Source organism: Scyliorhinus torazame, unplaced genomic scaffold (genome assembly GCF_047496885.1).
Source record: "Scyliorhinus torazame isolate Kashiwa2021f unplaced genomic scaffold, sScyTor2.1 scaffold_825, whole genome shotgun sequence".
NCBI lineage: Eukaryota > Metazoa > Chordata > Chondrichthyes > Carcharhiniformes > Scyliorhinidae > Scyliorhinus > Scyliorhinus torazame.
Window position 1 is genome coordinate 2,646 of NW_027308552.1, and position 14,763 is coordinate 17,408.

The window sequence follows — 14,763 nt, forward strand, 5'->3', positions numbered from 1 at the left end:
TTCCATCCTTGACTCCACCTATCTCCCTCGCTGCCATCCTCTTAAGGAGCTGATGTGCCAACATCCGGCTCGCCTTCTCCCCATACTCGTACGTCGCTCCCTGTGCCTTCCTCCACTGTGCCTCTGCCTTCTCTGTGGTCAACAGGTCAAACTCCGTCTGGAGACTTCGCCTCTCCCTGAGTAGTCCCTCTTCAGGGGCCTCTGCATATCTCCTGTCCACTCTTAAAATCTCCCCCACTAACCTCTCCCTTTCCCTGCCCTCTCTCTTCTCCCTATGAGCCCTGATGGAGATTAACTCTCCCCTGACCACCCCCACCCGCACCTCCCCATTGTCGTTGGCCTCCAAATACCTTTCAATGCACACCCGCACCCTCCCGCACACTTCCTCGTATGCCAGCAGTCCCACATCCAAGCGCCACAACGGGCGTTGGTCCCTCTCCTCCCCCAGCTCTAGTTCCACCCAGTGCGGGGCGTGGTCTGAAATGGCTATGGCCGAGTACTCCGTTCCCTCCACTTTCGGGATCAATGCCCTGCCCAGAACAAAAAAATCTATCCGGGAGTAGGCTTTGTGTACGTGGGAGAAAAAAGAAAATTCTCTGGCCAAAGGCCTGGCAAATCTCCACGGATCCACTCCCCCATCTGGTCCATAAACCCCCTAAGCACCTTGGCCGCAGCCGGCCTCTTTCCGGTCCTAGATCTGGAGCGATCTAATGCTGGGTCCAACACCGTGTTGAAATCCCCACCCATTATCAAGCTTCCTATCTCCAGGTCCGGAATACGCCCCAACATACGCTTCATGAATCCAGCATTGTCCCAGTTCGGGGCGTATACATTTACCAATACCACCCACGTCCCCTGCAGCCTACCGCTCACCATCACGTATCGACCTCCATTGTCCGCTACTATGTTCTTGGCCTCAAACGACACCCACTTCCCCACCAGTATTGCCACCCCTCTATTCTTCACATCCAGCCCCGAATGGAATACCTGTCCTACCCATCCCTTTCTTAACCTGACCTGATCTGCCACCTTCAGATGTGTCTCCTGAAGCATGACCACGTCTGCCTTCAGTCCCTTTAAGTGCACGAACACTCAGGCCCTCTTAAGCGGCCCATTTAGGCCCCTCACATTCCACGTGATCAGCCGGATTGGGGGCTTCCAACCCCCCCCCTCCCCCCTGCCGACTAGCCATCTCCTATTTTAAGCCAGTCCCGTGCCCGCGTCTCCCGCACCCTCCAGTCCCCCAGACGGGGAACCCCCGCCCAGCCACCTCTTCCGTTTTCAGTTCCCCCTCGGCGAATGCAGCAGCAACCCTATCCCCCCGCTAGATCCAGATCTAGCTCTTTTGCTCCCCCCATAATACTTCCGTAAGTCTGCTGACCCCGGCTTCCCCCGCCTTCCCGTTGACCCCCCCAGTGTGGAAATCCCTCCTCCTTGCGCTCCTCCACCCCCCCGCCGCCGCCGCCGCCCTTCCCTAATGCGGGAAAAAGCCTGCGCTTTCCTGAGCCAGCCCTGCCCCCTGTGGCGCAGCTCCTGTTGCGGCCTTATCCCAGTTCCTCCATCCCCGGGTCTCACCTCCCTCCAGCACCGACGCCCACATTCCTCACAGTCTCCCCATCAAAACTCTTCCCCACATCCCCATCCATCGTCCCACCCGTGAAACATTCTTTACCCATATTTACAACCCTGTATACAGTCAACATCTCCCCCACAACCACAGACCCTCAGTTTGAGTCCAATTTTTCTGTTTGGATAAAGGTCCAAGCCTCTTCTGGCGTTTCAAAATAGTGGTGCCGATCCTGATACGTGACCCACAGTCGCGCTGGCTGCAGCATTCCGAATCTCACCCTCTTTCTATGCAGCACCACCTTGGCCCGGTTGAAGCCAGCTCTCCTCTTTGTCACCTCCGCGCTCCAATCCTGGTAGACTCGGATCACCGCATTCTCCCATCTACTGCTCCGCTCTTTCATGGCCCATCTCAGGACACACTCTCTGTCCACGAAACGATGGAACCTCGCCACTATCGCCCTTGGCAGCTCGCCGGCCTTGGGTCTCCTCGCCAGGACCCGGTGAGCCCCTTCTAGCTCCAGGGAGCTCGGAGAGGCCTCTGCACCCATCAGCGAATGGAGCATCGTGCTCACATATGCCCCGGCATTGGCCCCCTCCACCCCTTCAGGGAGACCCAGAATCCGGAGATTCTTCCTCCTCGACCTGTTCTCCAGGTCCTCGAATCTTTCGGCCCACCTCTTGTGCAGCGCCTCGTGCGCCTCCATCTTCACCGCCAGGCCCAAGATCTCGTCCTCGTTCTTGTTGGTTTTGTCCCTCACCTGTCGGAGTCTACTTCCTGGGCCTTCTGGGTCTCTCTTCAGCCCCTCGATCGCCGTCAGCATTGGCGCCAGAACCTCCTTTTTAAGCTGCTCCACGCAGCGCCTGAGAAACTCCTGCTGGTCCGGCCCCCATGCTGCTCGATCTCCGGCCTCCGCCATCTTGTTTTTCCCCCCTCGTTTCTGCCGCTGCTCCAAAGCCACTTTTTCCCCCGCTCCACTTCTGGTCCCCTCCATACACGACGGGAGGGGGACCTTGCTCTCACCTTCCCACACGGGAATCGGTCAAAAATTTTCCGTTGGGGCTCCTCCGGAGAGCCCAAAAGTCCGTTCTAGCGGGAGCCGCCGAAATGTGCGGCTTAGCTCCGCATCGCCGCGACCGGAAGTCCATTCGCGAATGTCCTTGAGGGTAAGAAATTAACTCTCCTTAGCCAGCCTGGACTCAATGTGACTGCAGCTCCACAGCAATCTGGTTCACCCTTAAATGTCCCCTCAAGGACAATTATGGATGGGCAATAAATACTGGCACAGCCTGCCATGCCCTCATCCTGTGAAATGAAATGAAATGAAAATCGCTTATTGTCACAAGTAGGCTTCAAATGAAGTTACTGTGAAAAGTCCCTAGTCGCCACATTCCGGCGCCTGTTCGGGGAGGCTGGTACTGGAATTGAACCGTGCTGCTGGCCTGCCTTGGTCTGCTTTCAAAGCCAGCGATTTAGCCCAGTGTGCTAATTGAATGAATAAATTAAAAACCTACCCACCGTATTAATTCACTCATTCACCCATTTAACAAAGTACATGTTGAACATTTACATTTAGCTGACGGCGGCTAATCCTGCAAAAAGCGGGGGTGTCCCTTCTTCCCTCCGACGCTCCCGCGCTGCGCTGGAGTTCTCCGAAAGGCACTACGCTCCGCATTTCTGGAGAAGTTGGAAGAGGTAAGAAATGAGGAGCAGCATTGAGGCGGGGGAACATTCAAACCGCGCAGCAATCCGGCAATGATTCACGCTTTGCGGAAGATCCGGGCCATCGTTTACACACATTCATTTTCAATATTTGTTCACTTGAGGCTGTGGCCTCTACTTCTGTTGTTGGGGAGAGTGTGAAACTGCTCGTCATTGTCTAAATATCTTGTTCCTTTAGAATCCTGAAAGCAGTCAGCAAATCAACTCTCCGGCTTGTCAATGTGAAAATGCTCAGTTTATATCATTGTTTCTTCGCAAAGAGTGCGAAGAGAGCCAGGAGTTTACAGAAAGTGTAGCTGACTGGGAGCAGGGTCGGAGGGCGGAGATCTAGTTAGTCCACAGGGCAGCTATATTCTTTCAGGTAAGAGGGGATGGAGGCTAGGCCAGTTACATGCTCCTCCTGTAGGATGTGGGTGGTGAGGGATACCACCGGTGTCCCCACTGACTATACCTGCGGGAAGTGCACCCAACTTCAGCTCCTCAAAGACCGTGTTAGGGAACTGGAGCTGAAGCTGGATGAACTTCGGATCATCCGGGAGGCAGAGGGGGTGATTAAGAAGAGTTACAAGGAGGTAACCACACCCAAGGTACAGGACAAGAATAGCTGGGTTACAGTCAGGGGGAAAAAAACAAACAGGCAGAAAGTGCAGGGATCCCTCGTGGCCGTTCCCCTTCAAAACAAGTATACCATTTTGGATGCTGTTGGGGGGGATGACCTACCGGGGGAAGGCCCTAGCGGCCAGGTCTCTGGCACTGAGTCTGGCTCTGGGGCTCAGAAGGGAAGGGGGGAGAATAGAAAAGCAATAGTTGTAGGAGATTCAATGGTTAGGGGAATAGATAGGAGATTCTGTGGTCGCGAGCGAGACTCCCGGAAGGTATGTTGCCTCCCGGGTGCCAGGGCCAGGGATGTCTCGGATCGTGTCTTCAGGATCCTTAAGGGGGAGGGTGAGCAGCCAGAAGTCGTGGTGCACATTGGTACCAACGACATAGGTAGGAAAAGGGGTGTGGAGGTAATAAACAAGTTTAGGGAGTTAGGCTGGAAGTTAAAAGCCAGGACAGACAGAGTTGTCATCTCTGGTTTGTTGCCGGTGCCACGTGATAGCGAGGCTAGGAATAGGGAGAGAGTGCAGTTGAACACGTGGCTGCAGGAATGGTGTAGGAGGGAGGGCTTCAGGTATTTGGATAATTGGAGCGCATTCTGGGGAAGGTGGGACCTGTACAAGCAGGACGGGTTGCATCTGAACCAGAGGGGCACCAATATCCTGGGAGGGAGGTTTTCTAGTACTCTTCGGGAGGCTTTAAACTAATTTGGCAGGGGAATGGGAACCGGATTTGTAGTCCAGCAACTAAGGTAGCCGATATTCAGGACGCCAAAGCGTGTAATGAGGCAGTGGGGAAGGGAACACTGACAAAGGAGAGTACTTGCAGGCACGGAGATGGGTTGAAGTGTGTATACTTCAACGCAAGAAGCATCAGGAATAAGGTGGGTGAACTTAAGGCATGGATCGGTACTTGGGACTACGATGTGGTGGCCATCACGGAAACTTGGATAGAAGAGGGGCAGAAATGGTTGTTGGAGGTCCCTGGTTATAGATGTTTCAATAAGATTAGGGAGGGTGGTCAAAGAGGTGGGGGGGTGGCATTATTAATTAGAGATAGTATAACAGCTGCAGAAAGGCAGTTCGAGGAGTATCACCCTATTGAGGTAGTATGGGTTGAAGTCAGAAATAGGAAAGGAGCAGTCACCTTGTTAGGAGTTTTCTATAGGCCCCCCAATAGTAGCAGAGATGTGGAGGAACAGATTGGGAAACAGATTTTGGAAAGGTGCAGAAGTCATAGGGTAGTAGTCATGGGCGACTTTAACTTCCCAAATATTGAGTGGAAACTCTTCAGATCAAATAGTTTGGATGGGGTGGTGTTTGTGCAGTGTGTCCAGGAAGCTTTTCTAACACAGTATGTAGATTGTCCGACCAGAGGAGGGGCAATATTGGATTTAGTACTGGGTAATGTGCCAGGGCAAGTGATAGATTTGTTAGTGGGGGAGCATTTTGGAGATAGTGACCACAATTCTGTGACTTTCACTTTAGTAATGGAGAGGGATAGGTACGTGCAACAGGGCAAGGTTTACAATTGGGGGAAGGGTAAATACGATGTTGTCAGACAAGAATTGAAGTGCATAAGTTGGGAACATAGGCTGGCAGGGAAGGACACAAGTGAAATGTGGAACTTGTTCAAGGAACAGGTGCTACGTGTCCTTGATATGTATGTCCCTGTCAGGCAGGGAAGAGATGGTCAAGTGAGGGAACCATGGTTGACGAGAGAGGTTGAATGTCTTGTTAAGAGGAAAAAGGTGACTTATGTAAGGCTGAGGAAACCAGGTTCAGACAGGGCATTGGAGGCTTACAAGATAGCCAGGAGGGAACTGAAGAAAGGGATTAGGAGAGCTAAGAGAGGGCATGAACAATCTTTGGCGGGTACGATCAAGGAAAACCCCAAGGCCTTTTACACATATGTGAGAAATATGAGAATGACTAGAGCGGGGGTAGGTCCAATCAAGGACAGTAGCGGGAGATTGTGTATTGAGTCTGAAGAGATAGGAGAGGTCTTGAACGAGTACTTTTCTTCTGTATTTACAAATGAGAGGGGCGATATTGTTGGAGAGGACAGTGTGAAACAGATTGGTAAGCTCGAGGAAATACTTGTTAGGAAGGAAGATGTGTTGGGCATTTTGAAAAACTTGAGGATAGACAAGTCCCCCGGGCCTGACGGGATATATCCAAGGATTCTATGGGAAGCAAGAGATGAAATTGCAGAGCCGTTGGCAATGATCTTTTCGTCCTCACTGTCAACAGGGGTGGTACCAGGGGATTGGAGAGTGGCGAATGTCGTGCCCCTGTTCAAAAAAGGGACTAGGGATAACCCTGGGAATTACAGGCCAGTTAGTCTTACTTCGGTGGTAGGCAAAGTAATGGAAAGGGTACTGAAGGATAGGATTTCTGAGCATCTGGAAAGACACTGCTTGATTAGGGATAGTCAGCACGGATTTGTGAGGGGTAGGTCTTGCCTTACAAATCTTATTGAATTCTTTGAGGAGGTGACCAAGCATGTGGATGAAGGTAAAGCAGTGGATGTAGTGTACATGGATTTTAGTAAGGCATTTGATAAAGTTCCCCATGGTAGGCTTATGCAGAAAGTAAGGAGGCATGGGATAGTGGGAAATTTGGCCAGTTGGATAACGAACTGGCTAACCGATAGAAGTCAGAGAGTGGTGGTGGATGGCAAATATTCAGCTTGGATCCCAGTTACCAGTGGCGTACCGCAGGGATCAGTTCTGGGTCCTCTGCTGTTTGTGATTTTCATTAATGACTTGGATGAGGGAGTTGAAGGGTGGGTCAGTAAATTTGCAGACGATACGAAGATTGGTGGAGTTGTGGATAGTAAGGAGGGCTGTTGTCGGCTGCAAAGAGACATAGATAGGATGCAGAGCTGGGCTGAGAAGTGGCAGATGGAGTTTAACCCTGAAAAGTGTGAGGTTGTCCATTTTGGAAGGACAAATATGAATGCGGAATACAGGGTTAACGGTAGAGTTCTTGGCAATGTGGAGGAGCAGAGAGATCTTGGGGTCTATGTTCATACATCTTTGAAAGTTGCCACTCAAGTGGATAGAGCTGTGAAGAAGGCCTATGGTGTGCTCGTGTTCATTAACAGAGGGATTGAATTTAAGAGCCGTGAGGTGATGATGCAGCTGTACAAAACTTTGGTAAGGCCACATTTGGAGTACTGTGTACAGTTCTGGTCGCCTCATTTTAGGAAGGATGTGGAAGCTTTGGAAAAGGTGCAAAGAAGATTTACCAGGATGTTGCCTGGAATGGAGAGTAGGTCTTACGAGGAAAGGTTGAGGGTGCTAGGCCTTTTCTGATTAGAACGGAGAAGGATGAGGGGCGACTTGATAGAGGTTTATAAGATGATCAGGGGAATAGATAGACAGTCAGAGACTTTTTCCCCGGGTGGAACAAACCATTACAAGGGGACATAAATTTAAGGTGAAAGGTGGAAGATATAGGAGGGATATCAGAGGTAGGTTCTTTACCCAGAGAGTAGTGGGGGCATGGAATGCACTGCCTGTGGAAGTAGTTGAGTCGGAAACATTAGGGACCTTCAAGCAGCTATTGGATAGGTACATGGATTACGGTAAAATGTTATAGTGTAGATTTATTTGTTCTCAAGGGCAGCATGGTAGCATTGTGGATAGCACAATTGCTTCACAGCTCCAGGGTCCCAGGTTCGATTCCGGCTTGGGTCACTGTCTGTGCGGAGTCTGCACGTCCTCCCCGTGTCTGCGTGGGTTTCCTCCAGGTGCTCCGGTTTCCTCCCACAGTCCAAAGATGTGCGGGTTAGGTGAATTGGCCAATGATAAATTGCCCTTAATGTCCAAATTGCCCTTGGTGTTGGGTGGAGGTGTTGAGTTTGGGTAGGGTGCTCTTTCCAATAGCCGGTGCAGACTCAAAGGGCCGAATGGCCTCCTTCTGCACTGTAAATTCAATGATAACCTATGATTAATCCAGGACAAAGGTTCGGCACAACATCGTGGGCCGAAGGGCCTGTTCTGTGCTGTATTTTCTATGTTCTATGTTCTAATCCAATCCCCCTCTCAGGATCCCTCAATGATTGTGATCATTAAAGAGGGTTGAGTACATGTGATGTGTGGGGTTTGGGTGTCCTTGGGAACATTAACAGGTGCAGTAAGCAATGAGGAAGGATAAGGAATGGTTTGTTCGCCCTTATTGCCAGGAGGTTGGAGTACAAGAGTAAGGAGCTCTTGCTGCAATGGCATAGTGATTTGGTGAGGCCATATCCGGACCACCGTGTGCAGTTCGGATTTCCTTGCCTTAAGAAGGATAGGTGAGATTCTCTGTTTGAGAGACTATGTTCTCCTGCTGGAGGAGAATTGCAACTAGTTAAGATCCCCCTGAGAGTGCAAATCGGATAGCAGTTCTGTATCCCTTGCATTGTAAATGTATGCATGGCGAGGAATACTATTGGGTCACCATTTTGAGTGGGAGGCCCAAGTTCATCCCGGACCTTGCGACCACGTTGGCCCCCTTACCGTATTAGAATCAAGACTGGGTGTGGAGAAAACTGCAGGAAATGGTCTTTTTGCAGGTCAAGTTATTGTCTTCTGGGTTACTGACCCAATAGTATCCCACTAAACACTTACTTCTCACGTGCCTTATGATATTGGGGCGGGCCTGTCACATCGGATGGAGAATCATGGAGAATGGCCGATTGCGTTCGCCTCTCAGACGCTTGCTGTGGCGGAATGAAAATATGCACAGATCAAGGAGAGTCTGGTGGTGATCTACACAGTGGCCATTTTACTAATATTACAGACCATTAGCCTTTGCTTGGTCTTTTTAAGGACAAGGCCACCCGGCCCATTGCCTCTGTGAGGATCCAGTGTTGGGCCCTGCTGCTGGCCGCCTAGGAATATTCTTTCAAGCATCGTCCGGGGATCCAGATAACGAACTTCGATGCACTGAGCCGTTTGCCTTTGCCAACTATTCCCACATCGCCCCCCCCTGGGCGGACAAAGTGGTTGCTGTCGTGTTAGGTACACTGGTCTAACACTGGCTGCAACATAGATCAAAAAGATACTCCAGACCTTAAAGTTAGTTCAATCAGGTTTATTGAATAATAGCACAGTTAGCACAGTTCTCTGTGAGTTGAACTTTCTGCTGACTTAAGTGTGGTTACTCTGTCTGACTGAACCAGACTAGCTCTTAGCCACGTGGTGGGGGTGTGAGATTGTAACAACACCCTTGACTGACTCTCTGGATGTTCATCAGTGGAAAGAGGTGGAGTGTGAGTGCCTCGTGGCTTTTATAGTCAGATCCCACCCCTGAGTGTCCTGCCTGCTTATTGGTCATGTCCTGTTCTCTGTGTCCATTAGCTGCTTGTCTGTATATCATTATGTGTGTGTCTGCATATCATGACAGTCGCCACTCTAAATTCCATGGATTCTTTGTCTGTCACAGTGTCTCAGATCTGTGAATGGACTCAGACAGACCCGGGACTCTCAAAAGTCCGGCACATTGTTATATGGAGGTCAGCATCAACAGTTGCCCGGTCGACGTTACGGGCATTTTCGTCCAAACTGTCTGAATTTAGTGTGGAGGACAGTTCCTGCTATGGGGCACGTGCATTGTCATTCCAGAAAAAGGCCAGGAGTTGATATTGAAGGACCTTCACAATAGACATCCAGGGGTGTCTAAAATGAAGATGTTGGCGCAGACATTCCTACTGCCCCATTCCATCCGGCTTCTAATGGTCCAGCAGAGGGGGCGGTACAGATGTTCAAACGAGGCCTGTGTACTTAGCCCCCTATTCTACTCCCTGTACACACACGACTGCATGGCAAAATTTGGTTCCAACTCCATCTACAAGTTTGCTGACAATACGACCATAGTGGGCCGGATCTCGAATAACGACGAGGCAGAATACAGGAGGGAGATAGAGAACCTAGTGGAGTGGTGTAGCGACAACAATCTCTCCCTCAATGCCAGCAAAACTAAAGAGCTGGTCATTGACTTCAGGAAGCAAAGTACTGTACACACCCCTGTCAGCATCAACGGGTCCGAGGTGGAGATGGTTAGCAGCTTCAAATTCCTAGGGGTACAAAGCTCCAAAAATCTGTCCTAGTCCACCCACGTCAACGCTACCACAAAGAAAGCACAACAGCGCCTATACTTCCTCAGGAAACTAAGGAAATTCGGCATGTCCACATTAACTCTTACCAACTTTTACAGATGCACCATAGAAAGCATCCTATCTGGCTGCATCACAGCCTGGCATGGCAACTGCTCGGCCCAGGACCGCAAGAAACTTCAGAGAGTCGTGAACACAGCCCAGTCCATCACACGAACCTGCCTCCCATCCATTGACTCCATCTACACCTCCCGCTGCCTGGGGAAAGCGGGCAGCATAATCAAAGACCCCTCCCACCCGGCTTACTCACTCTTCCAACTTCTTCCATCGGGCAGGAGATACAGAAGTCTGAGAACACGCACGAACAGACTCAAAAACAGCTTCTTCCATGCTGTTACCAGACTCCTAAATGACCCTCTTATGGACTGACTTCATTAACACTACACCTTGTATGCTTCATCCGATGCCAGTGCTTATGCAGTTACATTGTATATGTTGTGTTGCCCTATTATGTATTTTCTTTTATTCCCTTTTCTTTCCATGTACTTAATGATCTGTTGAGCTGCTCGCAGAAAAATACTTTTCATTGTACCCCGGTACACGTGACAATAAACAAATCCAATCCAATCCAATCCAAGTCTTCAGGTTTGATGGACACCAGAGTGGCTCCTTTTTTATTTTGCTGCAGGATCACTCCGCACACTGTGACCAGGATGGCTCCGGCTGAAATGTTGATGGGGCGTAGGCTTCAAACCCGCCTTTGTATGACTTTCCCGGGCATAGGTGGGAAAGTGCGCCACAACCAGGAGCAGCAATGGCGTTGCCCCATTTGGTGTCGACCACCTTGATGTTTTGTACCAGGTGATTTGGTGTTTTTTTGAAACTTTATAGGGGGCCCTGTGGGTCTCCGGGACTATTCTCCTCCAGACAGGGCCGGTTTCCGATCAAGTACAAGTACAAGGTTGGGTCCTGCGAAAGCACCTCGATCATATTCGGTCCAGGCGACTGCTTCTTTGACACCTTCCTCGTGAATGCCATATCCTCATCCAGTCGCCTCTGATGCTGAAGCAGATGGTAACGGGACCCCAAGGGGGGTCAGAACGCCGCGACGACTGAGATTGTGTCACCGTTTCAGAAATGGAGACAAACGTCAGAAAGCTCCGATGGGGAGTCAACAACTCGGCAGCCATGGGCGGAGCAACAACCGCCATGTTCAAAGCGGAAACGTCGTTTACCTTCCAGGTTCATGCTGCCCGATCCGTCACCTCTGAGAGGGCTTGAAGGGTCGATGCTGAGGGGCTCTTCTCTTGGACAGTGAGTCTAGAATCAGGGGGTCATATTCTCTGGATAAGAGACAGAGATATTTTCAATTGAGGTGAGGAGGAATTTCTTCACTCAGAGGTTTGTGAATCTCTACCCAGAAGGCTGTGGGTGTTCAGTTGATAAGTATAATCAACATTGATTAAATACTTAGAGGTTAGGGATGTAGGATAGAGAGGAAAAGTGGAATTAAAGGTGGAAGGCCAGCCGTGATCTTGACGAATGCCAAAGCGGCTTGAGGGGTTGCAAGGCCGATATCTATTGCTCTTACTTCTTTGTCTTTAGTAGAAGTATCTGCGTTTCTTAATTGACAGAAGCAAATTAGATGGATGCTTGAGGGAAATAAACTAGCAGGGCTACAGAGATGGAGCAGGGAATTGGACCGACTGGAATGGTCTCGAGAGCTGGTAAGCTGCTGAAGCTTACTCTATTCCGCTTATCAGTCTGCCACCTTCATTCGCTTTGTGTCATCTGTAAATTTAGCCAGTGTGCTTGTGCCTCCTCGATTCAGATCACTTATGTAGGTTTTTTAAAAAGGAGGCTCCAAAATGCACCTTCAATGCAGCCCACGTGGAAGATTCTCCAGGGGTGATGCCAATCCCTGTGCCATACTCTGGGTTCAGTTGCTTAACCCAGTACATAGTCATGTTGGGAGATATTAGGAACTTGGATCCAGAAATGGGGTCAAAGATGTAGCAGGCAATTTAGGGGTTAAACAGACCGAGGGAAAAGACTGCCAGCAGCAGAGTCAGAGGGATACACCCACAGCCTGAGTTACCTTGTCCAATTCAAACTTAACCTCATTAGTGGGAATACATAGGTTCAGCCAGGATGATCCACTCAAGATCCATTGACATTCGGGACAACCTTGTTTGACCAGCCATCAGCCCCTCACAGAGACTGATTACCTATTTGTCCATCAATGAAAGGTTAGTTGTATATGAATGGCATAGCTCTATTGTTTTGTATAAACGGGAGTAGGTAATCAGCCAAGATAACGATCATAGATTCAAGTCTGACTATCTCAGGGGAGAACGTTTGTTTGAAGGGATGAGCGGAGCTTAGAGAGAGACAGAGAATGACGTTTGAACAGTTACAGAGAAGGCTGTGGAAATCGACCAGGGAGGTCATGAAAGTTGCAACCGAGGCAGGCTTTGGAAAAAGATTCTGACCAAATGTCCCTAACAAGAAAATTGCTTCGTAAATGTAAGTATTGCCTTTGTCTTCCTGTGAAAGTGGCAAAGGAACTGTATGTTCATGTACAGTGTTGTTTAATGGGAACTTTTGTGTTAAGGTTAAGAAACTGCATGTAATCCGTTAGCGTTAAGAGCTGGATGTTTAAAAGTTCAAACATTGTTTTCTTTTCTTTTAATAACATTTATTATAAAATAACTAAGCCGTATTTCTTATGTTATCACCTCTGGAACAAATCGATCTTTCCACACTCTGTTAAAACCTAATAAACCTTGTGCATCTAGTTCAATATCTTCGCCATTGTTGAGGGCTGATCAGGCGTCCGTAACAATATCCAATGTGAAATATTGCCCCTGATTCCTGCTCTTTATAATCATCAGTGCCATCCTCTTAAGAGTAGCAACGGTCTTTCTGAAATTTAAGTGCACTACCTCAACTATTTTAAAGACATTTGACCCCTTAAAGAAAAGCAGTAAATAGAATCATATAGCAGCACAGGCCATTCAGCTCATCATGTCTGTGCTGTCCCCCTGAAGAAGGGAGTGCCAGCCCCCATATTCTCCCCATAACCCTGCACATTCAGCCTTGGCTGGACGTGTCTCCAGCACGTTCTCAGGTAGTGCGTTCCAGATCCTAACCACTTGCTTTTCCTCATGTCGTCATTGCTTCTTTTGCCAATTACTTTAAATCTGTGCCCTCTGCTTCACGATCCTTCCACCAATGGGAACAGTTTACCCCTATTCAAGCTGTCCAGACCCCTCTTCATTGACAGGACCCTGCACCCTTTCCGGATTAATCCAGTTATTTGTCTCCCCCTTGACACTGAGGCAACAGAATCATATTTAGCGTTTTTTCAGCCAGAGTAGAACCAGCTGTCCATGCCCTCACAATTTCACTTTCAGCAACCCATCTCCATCCTTTGCTTTTATATTTTGCTTTGTATAAATTTTATTATAATTCACTTTTCTTGCCACATAACTTTTAATATTTTTCTTTGCCATTTTGTGTTTTTTTTTAAATTACAGTACCCAATTTTTTTTTTTTCCAATTAGGATGGAATTTAGCGTGGCCAATCCACCTACCCTGCTCATCTTTGGGTTGTGGGGGTGAAACTCGCGCAGACATGGGAAGAATGTGCAAACTCCACACGGACAGTGACCTGTGGCCGGGATTCAAAACCGGGTCCTCAGCGCCGTAAACAGCAGTGCTAACCACTGTGCCACGTACCGCCCCATTTTGTTGTTTTTCTTACCCTCACATAACTTATGGATCTGAATTCATCCTTCGAGGTCATAAATTCCTTAAAATCATAGAATCCCTACAGTGCAGAAGGAGGCCAATCGGCCCATCGCTTCTGCACCGTCCCTCCACCTAGGCAGCCCCCCCTATCCATGTAACCCCACCTAACCTTTTTCTTTTGGACACTAAGGGGCACTCTACACCTAACTTGCACGTCTTTTGACTGTGGAAGGAAACCGGAGCATCCGGAGGGAACCCAATTATTATTTTTATCCTTTTTTAAGAGTTGTTTGGAAGTCCTGCTCAACCGGGCAGGTGTGAAGGAACTTTGAAGGAACCCCATAGCTTCCCCACTCCACTAGCCATACAGTATTCACATTTGACAGACACACTCTTAACAAGACAACATAAAGTTAATCCTTTGACCTGGGAATCTACTGCAACCCTCCCCGTAATGGTCTACCTCAGTTATCATCCATTAGTTCTACCCAAAATGATCCTGTGTCTGCCTTTTTATTTTAAATCCGCACTCAGTTTGCAATCGTTGACAGGCATCTGTGTGGAGAGTTCAGGGAGCAGAGGGAATTGATTTCCCAGGTGGACTATGTTGTGTTTTAGTTTTAATGGCTGTGAGAGGCTAACAGACATTGATGCTATAAATCTAGGCTGATAACTTGGGTTGTGTTACTGAATGAAGTTGGGGATTTGGGAACGCCTGATACGGAGAATCCCCAGTATAGTTCAAAGTTCCATCTTAATTGATGGACTTATTTGGGGCTGGCCGAGGCCCCAGCACACCAGACAGAAATCCTCAATGAGTGGCCTTTTCTGCAACCTTTCCTCCAGAATTATTGTGGGAATATGGTGGAAGAACTGTGGATTTTTGCATCTGGATTTTTCTACACGATAATATATTGTGCATTTAAAAACAATACGGCATTGCTTTATTTTCATTGTTTTGATGTTGCAGAGTTTGCAAAAGAGAAGCCTGTGGTTACCGCACCTCCTCCAAACAA